The following is a 17422-nucleotide window of genomic DNA, read 5'->3' as shown; positions in this document are numbered from 1 at the left end:
TTCAGCACTTACCTTGGAGGCTCGCGTATGGGCACAGATCATGTCCCATTACATCTTTCCGAGCACTCACGAGTCCTCCTTCACTACAGACATGGCCGTTCTACTATGGTGCATCCTTACAGACCAACCTCTGAGTCTACCAAGACATATCCGGAATGCCATGGGACACATACAAATTATGGACAACTTACCTTTTCCCGCCTTGGTCTCAGATCTTGTCTCAGCAGCCGGAGTCTCCTACAGAGCTGGGGACACCAAAGCCATGCTTCCACGGGATGATCAGTATGTCCCTAACGGGAAATACCTCAGACTTCCAGCAGCCACTACAAGCCTTCCTACTACACCGATTGAAGATATCCCTTCTTTAACACCACAAGCACCTACAACAAATGAACTGCTCCAGCAGATAATCAAAAGGTTGGATCGGCAAGAACACAAAGCTAAGATAAGAGAGCGCCGTAATGAGCGCCGATTCAAAAACCTCAAGGAACTACTCAAGGGACACTTCAAGGACTCAGACACCCCGGACTCCACTTCCTTTACCAGCACAGGGAGCCATGATGGTCCCAACTGTGGAGATACTGCTACCAGCCCACCCCTGTTCCTAACAGATGGCACCGAGGACGGTGCAAAGCCTTAAGTGTGGGGAGGTCGGTCAGTACCTGACTTCCGGAGGTAATTTTTCTTCCCTAGCACCAATAAATTAGGATATTTTAGTTATATTTTCTTTCTTTTATAGAATAGGATAAATTGCATAGTAATAGGTTAGTTGCATGCATATTCTACTTGATTGAAAAGACAATAAGTTTTTTCTAAGACTCTATCTTTGGAACAAAATTTCACTAATTTTTAAAAAATTTTTTATGATAAATCTGCTTGAAGTTGTATTTGGAACATGATTTTTGAGCTAAAGAACACACAACCTATGAAGATTTGAGCCTTTATGCATGGTTACATTATTTAACCATAAATATTTTATTCTTGTGTGTTTACTTCTCTATGATTGTAATCTATATTTTGTTTCACCCTATATGTCCAATATTTATTATATTTGTATGCTTGCATATGATTGAGGCCATTATTTGTTTAAACTCACTTATCCAAATTAAGCCTACCCTTTTCAATTACCTTTGTTAACCACTTTGAGCCTTTAAATCCTGTTTGTTCTATATTTCACCACATTACTAGCCTTAAGCAGAAAAACAATTGTCTATCCCAAATTGAATCTTTGGTTAGCTTAAGATAGAATTGTGTGTACTAGTTAAATATGGGAAATTGTGGGAACAAAAGTTATTAAGGGAATGTATCATGATAATGCAATGGGAATTCGGATACCTACTCATGTGAAACTAAAAGAATTAAAAATCTATGTGCATTAATAAGCTATGTCTATTTTTATGTCTAAAAAAAATCAATAAATAAATAAGGGGACAAAATTACCCCAATGCTGAATTAAGAATTCAAAGATCAATGCACATATAATAAAATTAAAATAAAAAGTTGATACATGAGTATGGAATGTAAAAGGGAATTCTGGGTAGCTAGGTATGAATTCTAAGGTTACACTAAATATATATAGGTTAGGTTAAAGCTTGGGTTAATTAAAGATTCAATTTATAAGCTCACTTAACCATATATGTATCCCTACCCCTACCTTGGCCCCATTACAACGTTGAAAAGACCTCATGATGTTTGCATTGGTATATTAACTGTTGTTGATTGGTTAGGAGAAAAACAAAAGTTAGAGAGCATTATTAGAGAAGGATAGAGTGATTACCCTATACACTAGAGAGATTAGAGCGTACATACATCATCAGTAAGGGTTCAATGCTTGAATTTCCATGTTCCCTGCTTTCATGAGCTATCTTCTTGCACTTTTATCTGTCTTACTGTATAATGATAGAATTAGTGGAATTTGATTTGCAATTGTTTTGAAGAGCCTATTTACTTTTGATCAAGTAGGTAAGAATCATATAGTTGCATTCATATATATAGGATTGCATTGCATTGCATGAGTTTCTATATGTTCATACTTATTTATTTTATCTCCTTCAATTAAGCGTGAGAACATGCTAATGTTTAAGTGTGGGGAGTTTGATAAACCACTATTTTTTGGTTTATATTGTGTTTAATTGTGTGGTTTTATCATGATCCTTACCCACTTATTCATTAATTTAGCATGCATTTATATTTCCTTCCTGAAATTATTACATGATTAAAAACTGCTTCCTAGGAACTTTTAATTATGCATTTTAATTCTCCTTTATTCCATTCGATGCCGTGATCTGTGTGTTAAGCGTTTCAGGCTTTATAGGGCATGAATGAGTTGGAGATTGGAAAGGAAGCTAGCAAAAATGGAAGGAACACAAGAAATTGAGGAGATAACCAGCGAGAAGTGACGCGGCCGCATGGCTCACGCGACCGCGTGAAAGAGGAGAAATCGCAGTGACGCGGCCGCATGGCTCACGCGACCGCGCGGAATGAAAAATCACAAGCGACGCGGAGGCGTGGACGACGCGAACGCGTGGCAGAGAAAAATGTGAATGACGCGTCCGCATGGATGAGGCGATCGCGTGACATGCGCGATCTGCATAATCTAGAGCCAGAACAGCAGACTAGAGCCAGAACAGTAGAACAGCAGACTAGAGCCAGAGAACATGCAGAAACCAACACAACATTCATTCTACAGAGTTTTAGTTTTAGATCTAGTTTACTCCTCCTCTAGGTTTTCTCTCTACACATTCATAGTTCTTAGGATTTAATTTTTGATTGCTCTTTGCATTGGGACACTGAGAAGAGTTATTACCTCATCAAGACTTCGTCATTCTAGTTCGTTTTCTTTACTTGGTTTACTCTTCCATGTTCTTTGCTTTGTTTAATTTTACCATTGGAATATTTTTAGGATTATTTAATACAATGGTCACTTTTATTTTTAATTGACTATTTTGATTTTTATTTACAATGTCTTTCTTTAATTCCTTTTCATATGCTATGAATTTTACATTCACAATGAGTGAGTAGTTCCCTAACTTGATGGGGAGTTGATTGAAAGGAACTCTTGAGTTGGAAAGCTTAAAAGAAAAATTGTAATTGGGTTTATGGTTGGATTGCCTTCTAGTCACTAACACCAATTTCTTTTAATTAAGTTGATTGCAACTTGTGAACAGACGTAGCATTCCAACTTGTTTGACTTTTCCTTACCTAGTAAAGGATAACTAAGCAGGACAACCTTTAATTGTCAATTAATCTTGAGAGTATTCCAACAATAATAGGGATTCCAACTAATCAACTCCCAGTCAAGGCTTTTATTTACATTATTCAAATTCACCAATTTAATTTCCTGTTTACTCAACTCAAACCTCTTTGAAAACATCTGATTAATAAAATAGCACACTTTTCTGCAACTCGTTGGGAGACGACCTGGGACTCATACTCCCAGTATTTTAATTTCAATTTTCTGTGACACCTTTTTAAATTGATAGGCAGATTTCTGGCAAGTTAAGAACTATACTTGCAATGTATATAAATTAACAATTTTTAATTCGCCAATTTCTGTCCGCATCAAGCACATCACAACCTTAAGCAGAAAACTATGATTTGCCTTGGATTGAATCCTTGATTAGCTTATGTTGAAGGAGTGTGTTACATTTAAGTGTGGGGAAATCTTTTGGGAAACTTTGGTAGTAAAAGAAAATGTTCAACTTGGGTATTTCATTGAAAACCTTGGGAAATGGGTACACTCATGTATGAGCTACTAGAATCGTATGCATTTCACTTGAAAAAAAAAATCATCATCATAAAAAGGGGGATTAAAGTTACCCCTAAGTGAAAGAATATCAATAAGAATTGCATGTGATATGAATGATAAGCCATACATGAGTGTTTGTGAGAAAGAAATGATGGAAGGTTAGGATTGCATTTGATTTTGATTTAATTGATATAGGTTGAGTTGGATACCTAAACTAATCAAGGATTCAACCATTTTAGCCCACTTAGCCATATCTATCCGACCTTAACCCCAACCCCATTAAAATCATATGAAGTCCTCATGATAATTGTATTCATGCATCACTTGTGTTGATTGTTAGATGAAAAGCAATCCCTTGAAAGTATGATTAGAGAAGACTTGAGTGATTGAAACCCTAAACACCGAGTGATTAGAGTGTATACACACCTAGTGAGGGTTCAATTACTCAACTCTATGTTTCCATACTTCTTGTCATGTATTCTTGCAAGTTGCTTCACTTTGATGAGTTGAATCAATTCTTTAGATCTTTGATCGCATTGTATCATTTCCTTGCTTGGCCCTACTTGTCTATACTTGCTTGGGAATTTGATTGTTTGTTTTCACCAATTTCATATAGATACTATAGATAGATAATTAGATAGATGCATAGTATCTACATACTTGCATGCATATAGGTAGTTGCATTTAATAAGTTGATTACCCCTTTCGATCATTCTCCTTATTGGTTTAGCATGAAGAAAAGGTTATTTTTTAAGTGTAGGGGAGTTGATGAGTCCATATGTGATGGTATATTTCGACTCACTTTGAATGGATTTAAGCATATGAACTCACACTTAAGCACCAAAATAGCATACTTTTGTGTTTGATCCCTAATTTGATCTTAAATGTGAAAACATGCAATTTTGTGCTTTAATAGAGCAATTTAATCCCACCTTTGTGCCATTCGATGCCGTGATATGGTTTGTGAGCGATTTCATGCCTTGAAGGCAAGAATACAAGGATAAAAGTGGAAGAAAGCATGTACAAGGGAGAAAACATGAAGAAAACAAGGAAAAGCAGACACAGCGAAGTGTGCGTGCGCACAGCCTTGCATGCGTGTGCACAGACAAGAATTTCCATGTGTGTATACGCACGCACCTGTGCGTACGCACATGTCAATTTTCAGCCGCGTGTGCGGACACACGCGTCTATGCGTCCGCACAGGTCCCTGCACGGGAATTCATTAATGAAGCATGTGCTGCGCGAATTTGGAGGCCCTTGGCTCATTTTTGGAAGGCTGAAATGCTATTTTGGAGTGCTATATAAAGGAGACTTCAATACTTATCAAAGGGGGGAAGCATTGGAGCAATTTTTACATAGTTTTCATAGTAGTTAGGAGTAAGAATAGTGTAGAGTAGATAGCTCTCCTAGGGTTTATCAATTTCCATTGTAGCATTTTATAGCAAGCTTTGATCCTTGATTTTACTTCTTCAATTGTAAGTACTCTCAATTTCCTCTTTAATTAAAGCACTTTTACTTTCATTTCCTTTTGGTTCAAGTTACTTTATTCATATTGTAATTTTGTGTTTCTTGAAGTTTTGATTGATGAATTTTATATTTCATGCTTCCCTTATGGTTGATTGCTTATTTATATTTGGTTTTGTTGATAGTTGGTTATAGTTTTACAATTTACTTTGCAAATTTCCATGTTTCACTTTTATGCACAGAAGGTGTTTGTGAAAATGCCAACTCTAGATTTTGAGTAGATTTTCCAACCTTGGCTTGTGGTCTGAGTTTCTAGGATACTAGAGTCATAATGTCCGACATTTAGTGCTAATTCTTGGGTAGTTAGTTGGCTCTTGTTTCTATTGACGCCAGCCTTTTATCAACTAGTTTGGTAAGTTGGTTAGGACTTATGGATTAAGGTCAATTATGCTTGCTTGACTTACTCCTCGATGGTTGGGGTTGACTAGGCGAGATTGACTCATGATAATTACCATAGTTGTGGTTATGGTAATGATAGGATTCCTTGGATCCTCAGTCGCAAGTCGAGGCTCTTTATTTGCATTTTCACTAGTTTTGATTCTATTTATCCTTGCTTGCATCGATTCTCAATTTTGATAATTGTTTAGTTCATTTATCGCTTAATTCTTTTAATCTTTTGTTCTTTGATTGCAAAACCCCTTTTTGCCCTCTTCACAACCGAAAGAAGTAACATTTCATTTGCATCCTAGGGAGAACGATCCGATGTTTCATTACTCTCGGTTTATATTTTGTTTTGAATTGAATTATTTGATTGGGGAATTCATTATTGATATAGACTATACTTTCGACGACGGAATTCTATTTTGTGAAAATCAAGACTAGCAATAGTTCTCTTCATTAATTACTTTTTATAACTTTCGTCGCTTTGCTTGGTCTGACTTCTTCTGTTATGCTACGATTTAGGAAATTGCACGATCGGCAAAATTCCTTCCGGCAAGTGCACCGGTTATCGTCAAGTAAAAACTCACAATAGAGTGAGGTCGAATCCCACAAGGATTGGTTGAGTGAGCAATTCGAATTAGAAGTATGTTCTAGTTGAGCGGAATCAAGATTTAGATGAGAATTGCGGAATGTAAAATTGCATGAATTAAAGGGCGAGAAGCTAAATTGCTGAAATTAAAAGGGATGGGGGTGATTGCATGAATTTAATTACAGAATGTAAAGAGAAAGTGGAAATCGGAGATGGGGAGTTCATTGGGTTTTAGAAGATATTGAGATCTCCGAATCAAAACATTTTTATCTCTTCCTCAAGCAATGCGTTCATTGAATTTTGCTTGGCAATCTTATATGATTGGATCCCAATCCCTTGGCTCACCAATTCTTTCTAAAAATGAACAAATTCCCAATCCCTTGGTTTAAATATTCATAAGAAGAGATGATGCTCGATCACTGATTATACCACACAGTTTCATGAACCACAATTTGGTAGGATTACATGTCATAATATCCATCCAAACCCCAATCCAATTCACTGTGAGAAAGCTTCTCTAGCATGAATCCTCCATTCCTTTCCCAAGGTTCCGAAGGATTCCAATTATGGATAGTTTCTTTCCCAAGACAACTACCCAATGGAATTAGATTGAGAAGCTTTCTAACAAAATTCAAGAGAAAAGATTGAAGAAGAAGATAAAACTATTATTGATTCATTGAATTACAATAGAGCTCCCTAACCCAATGAAAGGGGTTTAGTGAGTCATAGCTCTGAATTCAAAAACTAAAAGAAAATGATCCAAAGTTCTCCCCCAAAAAGTAAAAGTCCCCCTCAGGGGATGGATTCCCCTTTTTCCCCCCGTGTTCAAATGCAGAACTAAGGCCTTTAAATAGGCTCCCTAAATTACAAAATGAAAATGAAATTCAAAGCAAATTACAATCAAATGAAAATAAACTATTCTAGATGATTCTTGTGGCCTTGATTTGGTGTTGTTGATGGGCCTTGCTTGCTTGAAGGGCTGAGTGACATAATTGATCCAAAAAGGATAATGATCCATTAAACTACACTCAAATGTTGCACCCCCTTTCTTGAGTCGTCACTTTGTTCTCTTGTCAACCTTGCCAATTTGATGCCAAATATAGACTATTATACCTAGTTGGAAAGCTATGGATGTCAGCTTTCTAACGCAACTAGAAGCACCTCAATTGGATCTCTACAACTCGAGTTATACTCCATGGAAGGTGAAGAGGTCAGCTGGCCTGATTGCATGTTGGTACTATGCTCTTCTATGCACATTACGGGGCTGTTTGCTCCCTCAATTTTTAGTATCCACCATGCATGCCATATATGCTTGGAAAGCTCTAGATGTCTTCTTTCCAATGCATTTTGAATCACCTCATTTGGAGTTTTGTAGCTCAAGTTATTTATGTTTGAAGAAGGCATGGTCAAGCTGTTCCATATAACACGTTTAAGCTTCAGTTTAAGGTTAAACTGAAGCTTAAACGTGGAAATGGAAAAGGTAGCCCTGGAGGTCGAACACGTTTAAGCTCCAGTTTAAGGTTAAACTGGAGCTTAAACGTGGAAATGGAGAAAGCAACCCTGGAGGAGAAAACTTGGTCGAACACGTTTAAGCTCCAGTTTAAGGTCAAACTGGAGCTTAAACGTGGAAATGGCTCCCTGGTGCACTTCCCATTTCTGGCGTTTAACCTCCAGTTTAAGGTTAAACTGGAGGTTAAACGTGGAACTCCTTCCTGAGTGGCATTCTCATTCTGGCGTTTAACCTCCAGTTTAAGGTTAAACTGGAGGTTAAACGTGGAATGCTTCTTTGGTGAGACTTTCATTCTGGCGTTTAACCTCCAGTTTAAGGTTAAACTGGAGGTTAAACTTCAATTCCAGCATTTCTTAGCCTTCATGATTCTGGCGTTTAAGCTCCAGTTTAGGCTTAAACTGGAACTTAAACTCCACATGTGATATTCAAGCTTCCTTTATTGATTTTGTTGCTTCCTTGCCTAGCCTCTTCTTTCCTGAAATCATCCAAACAATTGCATCAAAGTCTTGCAAAAATTCATGAGAATTCTTCCATTCATAGCTTTCAAGGAATATAACTAAAAACTCATGGAATTTGCATCAAAATCTTCATGTTGAATGATTTAAGACAAGCATGACTATTTGGCCCAAAATGATTACTTAAGGCTAAAGAAAATGCATAAAACAACTAAAAATAAAAGAAAAAGGCTAGTGAAACTAGCCTAAGATGCCTTGGCATCACAACACCAAACTTAATCCTTGCTTGTCCCTAAGCAAGTTCTGAATTATTGAGAAGAAAGAATGAAACAGAAGGTAAATTCATTAGCCATATCAGTAAGTAATTGACATTGATTAATGGGGTGTTCATGCAGAAAGTTGCTGCAGCATCACTTTATTGTTTCTTAGGTAAGAATGTCACTTTTTATGTTTCCACTAAAACACTGCTATGGCCTCTTGTTATTCACATATCCTTGGCAAGTTTCTTTTCTTTGTTTTTCTTTTTCTTTGAGCTTATTTGCTCCTTGTTGCTCAGTGTCATGTGTTGCACAAGCCTTTGGCATTTTCTTTTTCTTATCAGTGCACTACACATATCCACTACAGGCATTTTAGTTCACATTTCTTCTTGAGACATTGGTACCCAGCACCTCTTTGTGTGACTAAATGTTTTGTATTTAGGTTGCTCTTGATAATGGACTTTTGGTTGATAATCCCGGGTTAGTTAACCCAAGTTACCAAGTGTTGAAACACTCCTCAGAACCTATTCATCCAAGCATATCCTTAATACATAAACACCACAGGCATTTGTCTCAGAAGTTCAAACCATTGGTGCCTAGCTTATTTTCTCAATTTTTTTGCTTTTTGGTTGCCCTTTTTCAGTGGCTTTTTCTTCTTCTTCTTCTTTCTTTTTCATGGCCAAAGACATTTATTCATCAAGATCCATAGACAGCATCCTAATTTCCACTAAAAGTGACAATTCTAACTTTATTTCTTAGTGAGCTGACTATTCAATCAAACATGCATACCACCACTTAATCTTATTTGATTTCTTACCAAATGGAATTGAGTTACTTTTGTTCAAACATTTCTTTTATTTTATGGAAACAGAACAAGCATGGCAAGCATTTGTTTAAGAAGATGAAGTTATCCAGACACTTAGACTATCACTTATTTGAAAATTAAACAAACAGACAAACAAAAACTGCAATGACTCAAACTTAAAGCAGGGGTGCATGCAAACTTCAAATATCAGCAATTCAAAGTACAAGCAATTAAGTGACAATACAACCTTTTAGCATCTTCTTTGTTGTTCATCATCCTTCCTAGCCTTGGTGTTCTCTTTGATGATGATGTATATTCCTTCCATGAGATTGATTGTCTTCCTGCAAAGCTATTAGAAGTTGCTTGTTCCCCAAGCACTTTGAGAATTGGTTAGCATGGGTGGATGTTTGTAGGCCTCTGAACTTAGATTGGTGTGTGAACACGAAACTTAGTTCCTTGCCATATGCAGCAATTGGGATTATATGCAGAAAACCTCATGTGCTTTTATTAAGAAAATAACTATGAACTAGAAATTAAACTATTGTTTAAGTAGTTTCCCTGATTGGTTGGAGCTAGTGACTAGTCATGCTGAGGTAGAAATGTGCTTTTAATGAAGTTTTTGGTGGAACACCAAACTTAGAATCTCACATTCACCCTTGAATTGTTTTGGTGTGCAACACCAAACTTAGCTCCTTGCAATACAGATAAATCTACTTAACTCTTTTATTGAAATAACTAGAAAAGAAAAACTACCTTTGGTTGGCGTTATATGACGGCTAGATACATTCTGCTCCTGAAATTGCTGATATGATGGCTAGGATCCGAGGTATCGTTATATGACGTCATGTCTGGAGCTTTGAACTCTTTTGGAACTTTAGCTTTCATAATCTCTTTGCTGAAGGGATCTTGGTCCTTGTGGGAGTTATCTTCATGGTTTGAATGAGTATTTCTGGTCTTGAGGTCGGCCTCGAGCTTTAGCAGCTTATCCTCTAGATCTTGTCGACACTTAGTTTCTCTGTGGAGGTCTCTTTCAGCTTCCCGCTGATGTTCGGCCTCTTGTTCGAGCTGTTTGAGGCGATCTTGTTGTTCTCGGATGGCTTCCAGGATTTCTGTGTTTGTGTTGGAGGGTTGTTTATCCACTTTTTTTTAGGCACATCTTTTAATGTGGCATCCGTGTTTTTAAGCGGAGTTCTTTCTTCCAAACCAAAGTTGTGATCGTTGACAAGGTTGTCTGCCATGGTGACAGGATGACTTCTAGGATCCCTGGCAACGACGCCAATGTTCCGTGGGTTACCTGAAACTGTAGGTCGATCTCGGTCGAGATCTGCGGTGGTGGTCGGAGCCGTCGTGTCTGACTTGTTGGTTTTGGTTGTACTACTGATCCTTCGTCACCGGAGGGTGGTGGTACCTGCAAGAGACTCCAATGCCTAAGTTAGCATGGGCTTTGAGCAGGTTTTTAGTATAATTAGAGTATGAGTTATACCTGGGTGCTCCAGTGTATTTATAGTAGTGTGGGCTGACCTTTCTAGATAAGATAAATTAGTTATCTTATCTTTATCTTTAGGTGAGATCATCTTATCTCTTAGGGGAACCACCTTTATCTTTCTAGGTTTTAACTGCCTTTAGATTGGCTGTGTCCCTTCGTTTGGGCCTTTCTTGGGCCTTTGTTGCTATTTGGCCGAACTCTTTAACGAAGAGGTCGGTTGCTTTGATCACTCCAGGTCGGATAGCTCGACCCAGGGTATGAACACTAATGTTTATCAACCTCTCACTCCAAGTGGACACACCTCCTCATTACAAATTTTTCCCTCCATATGCTCATGCACCATACCCTCTATATGAGACACAACTATTTTACTCTCAAGCCCCTTTATTATTCCCACCACCAACTCTTTCTCAACCTACATACCCATCACCATATATTGGACAACCTAGCTTCCATCACCATCCCACTCCCATTAACCTCTCTCACGAGGAGCATAACATTCAAGCCCTCATCCAAGAACAACGAGAATTTCAAAGAAAACAAGATGATTGCATGACAACTCTTGCCGAAGTCTTATCCCGTCTGACACCTCCTCATTCCACCCCTAGCAACCTTGCTCCCCCACAACTTGGGATGCTATGTGATCTACACTTGCCACCTCCATCAACTCTAAAGTCTAGCATTGATGCTATAACCCCCAAGGAGGCAAGCCACTTGAAGAGATACTTTCAACCCACTCTACCTATGGGGGAATCCATTGATGTGGGTGAGAACCGTGTTGAGAGTGGAAGAGAGGATGAGCTCAAGATAGGCAACCACCATGAGCCCAAGGAAGGTCTTATTGATGAAGAAAGCTCAAAAGAGGGAGAACTTGAGGATGAAGAGGATGAAATTACTTCACAAGTTTCCCATGACCTAGAGGGTAAGCTACCACTCCAAGAAGCAAGGGAAGATTTGAAACCACTTCCACCCCATGTTAAATATGCATTCCTTGACAAGGAGCACAAGTTCCCGGTGATAGTGGCAACCGATCTTTCCAATCAAAAGGAGCAACGACTCCTTGAGGTTATCTAGAAGTATAAGAAGGCAATCAGATGCAGCCTAAGTAACATTGTGGGGATAAGCCCTCAAGTGTGCCTTCATAGGTTTTTCTTGGAAGAAGGTGCTAAGCCGGTCCGACAACTGCAAAGACAGCTAAACCCCACAATCCTTGATGTAGTCAAGAAGGAAGTAACTCGCCTCTTGGAAGTGGACATCATCTATCCCATTTCAAACAGTGAGTGGGTAAGTCTGGTCCAAGTAGTGCCGAAGAAATCTGGAGTAACCATGGTGAAAATAGAAAGTGGAGAGCTCGTTGCAACCCGAATTCAAAATACTTGGCGAGTGTGCATAGATTATCGCAGGCTGAATCAAGCAACGCAGAAGGTAAATCCCATTATTGCTTTCTAGATGGATATACGGGGTACTTCCAGACTCATATAGCTCCTGAGGATCAGGAGAAAACCACTTTTACTTGCCCCTTCGGAACGTTTGCGTATAAGAGAATGCCGTTTAGCTTATGCAATGCACCGGCAATGTTCCAAAGGTGCATGACAAGTATTTTCTCAGATCTTTTAGAGAATTGCATGGAAGTTTTTATGGACAACTTCAGTGTTTATGGTAGCTCCTTTGATGCTTGTTTAGGGAACTTAGCTCAGGTACTAGAAAGATGCACCAACACTAACCTTGTGTTGAACTTTGAAAAATGCAACTTTATGGTGAAACAGGGTATAGTGTTAGGTCATATTATATCTAAAGAGAGAATTTCTGTAGACCCGGCTAAGATCGATGTCATTTTGAGTTTACCTTACCCCTCCTCGGTGAGGGAGATTCGTTCCTTTCTTGGCCACGCAGGTTTTTATCGCTGGTTCATCAAGAATTTTAGCCAAGTCACTTTACCCCTCTCCCGCTTACTTCAAAAAGATGTGGATTTCATTTTTGATGAGGATTGCAAAAAGGCTTTTGACAAGTTAAAGGAAGCTTTGACCACAGCTCCTATTGTGCAAGGCCCAAATTGGGATCAACCTTTTGAGATCATGTGCGATGCCTCGAATCACGCCGTAGGTGCCGCGCTAGTACAGTGCGATGGTAAAACTCCTTACACTATAGCCTATGCTTCAAAGACCTTAGATTCGGCCAAGTCGAATTACACCACTACCGAAGAAGAGCTCTTAGCTATTATTTTTGCGCTAGATAAGTTTCAACCCAATTTGCTAGGCTCTAAGGTAGTGGTGTATTCAAACCATGCCACATTGAAATATTTGCTAAAGAAGAAAGAGTCAAAGCCTAGACTCATTAGGTGGATATTACTCTTGTAAGAATTCGACTTGGAAATCAGAGATAGAAGTGGGTCCCAAAATCTGGTAGCGGACCATTTGAGTCGGCTTGAACATTTAGCTTCGGATCCCACTCCTATCAATGACTCATTTTCCTTCGATACCTTGCAAGCAAAATCCCAAAGTACCCCTTGGTTTGCCCCAATTGCTAATTACTTGGTCACCTGCGTTTTTCCCCCACAATTTTCAAAGCATCAAAAAGATAAATTGAGAAGCGATGCTAAGTATTATCTTTGGGATGATCCATATCTGTGGAGTCATAGGGCTGACCAAGTGATTAGATAGTGTGTGCCAAAATCTGAGTTTCAATCTATCCTTCAATTTTGCCACTCATCTGAGAGTGGGGGTCATTTCGGCCCACAGAGAACAGCAAGGAAAGTTCTAGAATATGGATTCTGGTGACCTACTTTATTTAGGGATGCCAATCAATTTGGTAAATCCAGTATCAATGCCAGAAATTTCGAAATACCTCACAGAGAGATGAAATATCCCAACAACCAATGATTTTTTCTGAGATTTTTTATTTTTGGGGCATAGATTTCATGGGGCCATTTCCAAATTCCAATGGGTTTGTTTATATTTTGTTAGCAGTGGATTACGTCTCAAAATGGGTGGAAGCAATTCCTACCCGTTGTGATGACACCAATACCGTTGCTTCATTCTTGAAAAATAACATTATCTGTAGATTTGGGTCACCACGAGCAATCGTGAGCGACTAAGGAACCCAATTTTGCAACAGGAAAATTGAGGCATTGATGAAAAAGTACGGGGTCATCCACAAAGTCTCTACAGCCTATCATCCTCAAACCAATGGGTAAGCAGAAGTGTCCAACAGGGAGATCAAAAGATTCTTAGAGAAAGTGGTTAATCCACAACGGAAGGATTGGAGTTCCAGATTGGGAGATGCACTATGGGCATACAAGACAGCTTACAAAACCCCAATCAGAATGAGTCCCTTTTGTATTGTTTTTGGAAAGTCTTGTCATCTTCCTATTGAAATCCAACATAGAGCCTATTGGGTGGTGAAGGATTGCAATCTAGATTGATGGAACGCAAGCTCCAATTGGAGGAATTAGAGTCTCTTAGGCTAGAAGCATATGAGAATGCTCAGTTTAACAAGGAGAAAGCCAAGACATTCCATGACCAAAATATTAGGAGGAAGAGTTTTAAGATAGGTGATGAAGTGCTTGTGTATAATTCGTGGTTGTGATTGATGCCCGGGAAGTTGAGATCTAGATGGGACGGTCCATTCAAAGTGGTGGATGTCAAGCCTTATGGAGTGGTGGAAGTGATTCATCCTATCAATGGGATCAAGTTTAAAATCAATGGTCACAGCAGGGTGAAACTCTATCACCCTCAACCCAAGAATGCCAATGAGTTGGAGATTTTCCTCCTTGGAGAAGATTCAAGTGACCAATGAAGCCATGCAAAGTCCAACTTAGGACTCTAAACCAAAGTGCTTGGTGGGAGACACCCCACCATGGTAACATTGTTCCAACTTTATCTTTTGTTTATAGCTTTTTGAATTAGTTGCTTTCTTGTGGTATAATGATTAGCTTAGTTTTGATTTGGTATTTTTGGATTGAATAAGTCGAATTACTTGTGGATCATGAATTTGTGCTTGTTTGAATGATTTGGGGTTGGTATGTTACTATGTTATAGGAGGGAACCTTAGTTTTGAAAAGAAAAAATTTTTTGTGAAACAGGGCACCTGTGCGTGCGCACCAACCCGTGCGCGCACACACAACTGCATTTTTTGCTTTCTGTGCGAGCGCACTCCCCTGTGCGCCCGCACACCCTTTGCAACACCTTCTGGTCGCAGCGCCAGCACTACCTGTTCGTGGGTGCTGCCCTGTGCGTGCGCACTGCCTCGTGTGTACGCACGCAGTCCCTTTATCGCGCTTCTTGTGCAGCCGCACAGACGTGTTCGTCCGTACACCAATTGACGACCCCTCTGGTGGGAGCATCATCACGATTTGTGCGTGTGAACAACCTCCCCCTGTCTTTATCCTTGTGCGTGCACACGGACCTGTGTGCGCACGCACACATGACTTTATACCTTAATCATTCTAAAAAGAGAGAGAGAGAGAGAGAGAGAGAGAAAGAGAGAGAGAGAGAGAGAGAGAGAAAGAGAGAGAGAGAGAGAGAGAGAGAGAGAGAGAGAGAGAGAGAAGCTTTCTGTGGGAGCGAACGCCCTTGTGCGCCCGCACGCATTGTTGCGACCCCTCTGGTGGGAGCAATCGCACGCTGTGTGCGCTTGCATCCCTTACGTTTTTCACATTCTGTGCGTGCGCACCAACTTATGCGTATGCACACACCCCTTTATCTTGCGACCTCTATACACGCTGCCTGCTGTGCATCCGCACACGCTTATACAACCACTCTGGTCGCGGCGATCGCGTGCTGTGTGCGATAACAACCCTTCTAATTTTCGTGTCGTGTGCGTCCGCACAGGCCTCTGTTCGCCCGCACACGACTCGTTTTGGGCGTTAATAGGGCAACCTGCCCAGTTGAGCAGCAGTTTTCTTTCCTTCTCTTTTCTCACTGCTGCTGCTCCATTCACCTTAGCCCTCGCTTCCAGGCGACCCTGCCGCCGGCAACCGCCTCCGCCAAGCAGCCGCCACTACCTCTCTCTCTCATAACTACTCTCTCTCATACCTCTCGCTCTTACTTCTCTTTTCTTTTCTTTCTTTCTTTCCTTTCTCTTTTCTTTTCTTCACCACCGGTGAGTTTTCCTCTCCGGCGTTTTTCGGCAAACCCAACCGTCTCAAATTTGCAGTGGCTATAAGAAGTGCCATTGTTTCTTCCCCTTTTTTGCAATTGTTTTGATTTTATTTTTATGTTGCTTAGATTAAATTTAGTGCTTTTTCTTTGTCTCCTTGTATTGCAAGTGTTGATATTTGATTATGGGTTGATTATGATTGAATTTGAGCATCTATTGTGATAAGTTTACACATTGCATACCACATGTTTGATGAAATGCCTCAATGAACACTTTGTTTGATTCATATGACATGGCCATCATATGTGTTCAATTTATCTCTTGTTAGATGAATTATGCAACTTCAATTATGACTTTTGATGTTAGTTAAGTGAACTCACCAATGCATTTCCTTGTTTGTTGATGTTTGATTTTGGTTGCAAATGCATTGTGTTATGTGAAATCCAATTGTCATTGTTCATCTCAGAGTTTTGATTCGGTAATCACTTTACAATTGTTCAACTTTAAATGATGTCTTGATCAAACATCTTTTGACCTTAAATTAGAACATTGCACATGTGGTTACCACTTCTTGAGGATGAGCAATTGACGCTTCACTTTGAGTGAATGGTTATTGTTGTTGTACACTCTTTTGCTAATGAAATTTCTTGCCAGCAACCTCAATGACCATTACATTCAAAGCGTGTTAGTGAATCAATTGGTGCGAGCTTGAAGTTGCTTTTATGTCCATGCTTTAACCTTGCAACTTAAACCCTTATTTGAGAAGCAGTGAGCTTTGACTGTGAAACAGTGTGCTTGCCGTGATATCCGGCCAGTGTGTGTTCCAACCGCGCGCACCATTGGAATATACACACCGTGTTTTTGTAAACCACACTATTTTAAGAGCTTCTTTTAACCTTGTTAGTGCTTCCTCAGTAATTTTATTTTATTGTTGCCCTATGATCTCTAAAATCTTTTATTTCTATTTCCAGGATGAGAAAGAAGGGTAAGGCACCGGTTACTTCACCGGTTGAGCAAACTACCGCTCACTCTCCTGATATTTGGTAGAATCACCAAGGTAATAGATCAAATACCTTGGTTAACCAAAGAGCCGACTCTCAATATGAGGCTATTGAGAAGCGCACTATCCATTGGGAGTGGCCATTGAAGGTTCTAAGCCAATACAAGGTGACTATTCACCAAAGGATTGCCTCGCTTCAGTGGGGATTTCTCGAGCGAGAACCCATTGAAGTCAATGAGACTATGGTGCGGGAATTCTATGTGAACTACCAAGATTGGGAACCGAAGTCAATATTCCTCCGGGGAAAGATATTGGATATATCCAATCAACCTCTAGAAGCTAGTCTGAACATTCCCCACATTCTGCTTGACAAGGATGATTATTTCAAGATAAAAGTGGATGTGTTCAAAGGAAGAATATCTCTGACTCCCATTCTTGAGAGAATAGGCCATCCTGGTACATCTTGGGAGTATAGTAAAGGGAGAAATTCTGTTCCCACTAGTATTGCATACTCTGATTTGAATGCCGAAGCTCGTATATGGCATCAGATTGTGGCGGACTACATCATCC

The sequence above is a fragment of the Arachis ipaensis genome, chromosome B3 (assembly GCF_059453495.1).
Source record: "Arachis ipaensis isolate K30076 ecotype BB chromosome B3, ASM5945349v1, whole genome shotgun sequence".
Lineage (NCBI taxonomy): Eukaryota > Viridiplantae > Streptophyta > Magnoliopsida > Fabales > Fabaceae > Arachis > Arachis ipaensis.
Note: the sequence above shows the minus strand (reverse complement) of the source record.